This window comes from Leptonychotes weddellii, chromosome 10, assembly GCF_054177405.1.
Source record: "Leptonychotes weddellii isolate Sample4059 chromosome 10, ASM5417740v2, whole genome shotgun sequence".
NCBI lineage: Eukaryota > Metazoa > Chordata > Mammalia > Carnivora > Phocidae > Leptonychotes > Leptonychotes weddellii.
In genome coordinates, this window is record NC_138378.1 from 27,511,509 (window position 1) to 27,516,604 (window position 5,096).

Below are 5,096 nucleotides of genomic sequence, written 5' to 3' on the forward strand. Positions count from 1 at the left end.
GAGAAGCAGGGAAAAGTGATTCTATGACATCTTCTTTTGGAACTAGAAGCCCATCTGGGTGACCACGATATATCTTTAAAAATACAGGAAAAAATGAATAACCACTAAATGTATTTTGTTTGGTAAATACAATACTTCAAAACATAGAGCCCAATAGAGGGAAACAGTAAGTTGGTGTTATGGGTCAAATTGCCATGCATACCCCTAATCACCCCCAAGACATGTTCCAATCTAACCCCAGTACCTCAGAATGTGACCTTGTGTGGAAATAGGGTCATTGAAGATGTAATTAAATTATGATGAGCTCATACTAGTGTAGGGTGGGTCTCTAATCCAAAGTGATTGGTGTCCTTATTTTTTTTTAAGATTTTATTTATTTATTTGTCAGAGAGAGAGAGACAGAGAGAGGGAACACAAGCAGGGGGAGTGGGAGAGGGAGAAGCAGGCTTCCCGTGGAGCAGGGAGCCCGATGCAGGGCTCGATCCCAGGACTCTGGGATTATGACCTAGCCGAAGGCAGACGCTTAACGACTGAGCCACCCAGGCACCCAACACTGGGGATTTAGAGAGACAGAAATGTGGGCATCACAAAATCAGGACGCATTGCCTAGGCAGATGTTCTTACAGCAGGACAGGGAATTGAAAGCAAGATCCAGAAAGTTGTGGTTGCTGGTCTGTGGGCCTCCAGGGAGGCTACATTGCAGGCACCTGGGTGCGTAGTCTCCACTGCCTGCCTTTGAATGAACCACATGGCAATGAGCATCTCCCCATAACTAAGATAGACTAAGAACAGACACCCCCTCTGTTTGCCAGGCAAACTGATTCTTTTTTTTTTTTTTAGATTCATTATCTTAACTTTTTTTTTTAAGAGAGAGAGAGAGCGCGTGTGCATGTGAGCAGGGGCGGGGGAGGCGTAGAGGGAGAGGAAGAATGTTAAGCAAGCTCCATGCTGAGCACGCAGCCTCACAACCTCACAACCTCACAACCTCACAACCATGAGATCATGACCTGAGCCAAAATCAAGAGTTGTACACTTAACCGACTGAGCCACCCAGACACCCCATCCCCTTAGATTCTTGGACGACTCATGTGGTCCTTCCTGCCAAATGATTGGGATGGAAGTTTTCACCATGTGGCATTACCTATACCTCAGTGTGGGGTTGTGGCATAAGGCAGCTATTTCGTTAGTTAAAGATGATTCACATGGACCAATTTTGGCCTTCCTGTTTTGGAAAATAGCTTTGAATGAAGAAATAGGGCAGAAAAAATATCTCCCCTAACCACCATCAAAAATAGGAGAACGTATCTTTATATCATCCTTTACATTCTTTTTCCAAAAACACTTTCACTTTGAATCCTCACTTTAAAAACCAATATGCCCAGAAGCTGGGTGACCTTTCGGGGCCAGTCCCTGTTGAAAGGTGGGGATCTCTCACAATTTCATTACTTTTCCCAATTAAAAAGATTCAGCTGAATGAATCACCGATATTCTTAAAGTTGCTACAGAACCAGGGTATTTTGGGGTCCAATTTGGAGGGTGGAATTCAAGACCACAGCCCTTACTTTGATGTAAATATTTCCGTACAACTTGGATCTGATTTGAACATTCTCAGGGCCACCTGGGGCAAACAGAAGAAAGCATTTAATGAGCACCTACTGAGTTCCAGGCTCCATGCTGGGCGCATTTCACTGAAATCACAGCTGTTAGTCTGTAGTGGCAGAAAGATGCAAAAGGAATCATTTCAAATGAAAAATATCTAGTTAGACTGCAATGATCCAAACACAATTTTGAAAGAACATGGTATTTCCTCCTCTTGTTAGAAACCTGGAGCCCACGTCCTTGGAGTCTTATGAAATGAGCTCTTTCTTTGGAAATACAGTGACTACAGAGGTCTTGTAGGCAGGAATAGAATCCTGGCTCTGTTTAGGCCTTCCATCCCATGTAAGGAGCTCTCAAGCCCTGGAGGGCAGCAACGGCCCCTCTGAGGCTGGTTCCCCAGACAGAGTTTCATTGTATTCCACACATGCTCTTCCTGCCAGAAATTAATCCTACAAGTTGCATCTTGAACAACAGCCCCACCCCCAGCCCCGCCCAGTCTGACCACGCCCCAAGAACTTCGAGTTGGAAAGAGGTTGGAGAAGTGGGGAGGGGCATCTTCTGAAGCTTGACTCAGGACAGATGCCTTGAGACCACACTGCCAATCACAACGGAAGCCTGGCTTTGGTTCCTCAGTTGTGATTAAGCGACACTAGAGTTTCTTAACGAGCCCCCCAAGGTTGTGTTATCAGCCCGGGGGGCCGGATCTCTAGCCCCGGGGATTTATAATGAGCCAGGCTGGTCACGTGTCATCCCTGGCTGGTTCTCATTGACACTGCGTGATGATTTGAAGCATCATGATTAAGACGTGGTGAGCTGGCTCTGGTGAGGTCATCTGCTGAGATTAAACGCTCAGCAAGCACCCTCCAGTGGTTGTCATAGCCAGAGAGGCTCTGCCGATTCTCAAATAACAGTTACTATTTATAGGTCCCCAAAGTCTTGGCGGGTGAGCAGCAGGGGTGGCCTCTTTCTGGGAAAATCCCAACAGCTGCACCTTCCTCCTGCCTGGGCCTGGCTCCTCCCTACAGTATCCCCTCCCCACTCCTCTCCTCTGCCCCCCACTCCAGTTTGGAGAAGTGTAAGATCCTGAGGCTTTGCATAATATTACTCTGTTTATTGTAGTTGGGGTTTTTGCTTGTTGGTTTGTTTTTTGGTTATTTTGTGTGTGAGACCGAAGTCAACCCGAATTAGTCCCTGAGGCGATTGCGTTTTGAAATCTCAACATGGGAATTTTAGGCCCTTGTCAATCAGATTGTAATTCTGAGCGGGCCGGGTGTGGCGCTCTGGCCGCGGGTGCAGCCCCCCTCGCTGCACCCGAGGCATCAGCCCCAGCCGCGCTGGAAGCCTCCTACTCAGACACCTCCGGGCTGTGCCGCTGTCCCAACATGAAATACAGGGCGTCCAGCCAGACAGCCAAATTCACCTGCTCCCTCCGCCCCCTCCCCAGAGGAGACCCTAAACTACCTTTCCAACTGTCTTTCCCACTTGTTTTTTGTTTTAAAGAAATCACCTTGCTTTCTCTGAAGTTACTAGAGATGAGTTCATTGCCAGATGCCCAAGCACCATCCACGTTCCCGCCTTCCTAGAGGCGTGTGCCCACCGGCCCTGCTTCTCCACCGACCCCCTGCCTCGTCCCCCACTCCAAACCGCCTCCTGGCTTTTTAGCAGCTGCTGCACTCCAGCCACCTCTGTCTCTAGCACTTCTTCCCTCCCTGTCCGTTTAACTTGGATTTCTTAGAAATCAGGATACTAGCCACCATTGCTTGAGCTCTGCCCTGGTGCTGGGCATTGTAGTCAGGGTCTTACAGGCATTATCTCATTTAATTCTCTTAACTCTCCCGTGCAGGAGGTTCTACTGTCATTCCCCATTTGCAGACTAAGGAACTGAGGCACAGAGAGATTCAGTAACCTATCCAAGGTCACACAGCTAGTTCACGGCAGAGCAGGACTCGAACTCAGGCCTGAGGCTGCAGCCAGTGATGTTCATTACCACCCTGGAAACTGTTCTTGGCCTTCTCTCTCTTTTCCTCTCCTCTCCCCTCCTCCTTTCTCTCCACTTGCAATCCTCTCCCCTTTGAAAACTGTACTGGACCTTGGAGCTTTGGTGTTCTTGCCTGAGTGACATTTCCTCGAGGCTCAACCTTCAGCCTCCACCTCTTTCTGGAGCTCCAAGTGCACCCCCACATCTATAGCTTCTTGATGGCCCTTTCTTACGGGGCCCCAGAGAGTGCACAGCCTGCCCCAACCCGCCAGCGCCATCATCCTGAATTACCCACCCAGTGCCACCCGCCCTCTAGTCACTAGACTCAAGACTCCTCTTTCCCTTGGCCCCCCCAAGCCTCTGCCCAACCCAAACTTCAGACTGAGCCTGCGCCTCCTTCCTCAGCTCCCTTCCCTCAGGTCTCAACTCCGAGTGGCTGGGTCAGGCACTGTCCCCACTGGTTTCCATCACTCCTGGGTTTCTGGGTTTAGAGCCTCCTGTTTCCCCAACTCCGTCTAAACTTGCATAGTGGTGCCAAATTATTTTTCATAAGACAGAGCTCACACTGAATCAATGAAAGCTGCCTCTTACCTGACACTCGACGCTGGGGCCCCATGGTGAGGGCTTTACCAATTCAGTTCCCACAGCAACTCCAGGGGATCGGACGATCATCATCCCCACTCTGCAGACGGGAAGCAGGCTCTGAGAGGCATGGCAACTTGTCCTCAATGACACAGCTAGTGGGGGGCAGGGCTGGGATTTGAATCCAGGCTGCGGCACGCACAGCCACTATAGTGCACTATCCTGCTCCAGAACACTCGGTGGCTCCCCACCGCCCACGAAGTGCAGCACAAACTGCCTCAGGGGCCCCTACGCGCTGGTCTCAATTTAGCCATCCGGCATTAGCTCCTCTTACCACCCTTTCTGCTTCCAGTGCTTTGACCAAAATGCCTCCTTGACGCCCCCCACACCCCTCCTGAGAGTCCCCCACCTTTAGCTTTAGCTCCGTGCCCAGGATCCCCATCCTCCCATTGTCACAGCCAAGCCCTGCTCACCCTTTGAGGCCTGTCTCAGATGTCACCCCCTCCAGGAAGACTTCCCTTATGTTCCTCCCAGGCAGGCAGGAGCATCCTTCCCTCCTCTGCCCTTGCCATCTCTTCCCCTGCCCTCGCCTGGCTTGTGGCCCCAGACACCCCCTCCTCCACATCACGGTTGCTTCTGTTGCTGCATGAGCTCTGCTAGTAGGTTCTGCCATAAAGGAGCTGGCCTAGGTCATCTGTGCGTGCCCTTGTGCACCCGCCCTGGGCTGTCCACACAGCCGGAGCCGGAGCAGCAAATGACTGGCCAGAGTTTGCTTTAAGAATGTTATCTTGGTGTTGGCGAGGATGCGGAGAAAGGGGAACCCTCCTACACTGTTGGTGGGAATGCAAGCTGGTGCAGCCACTCTGGAAAACTGTATGGAGGTTCCTCAAAAAGTTGAAAATAGAGCTACCCTACGATCCAGCAATTGCACTACTGG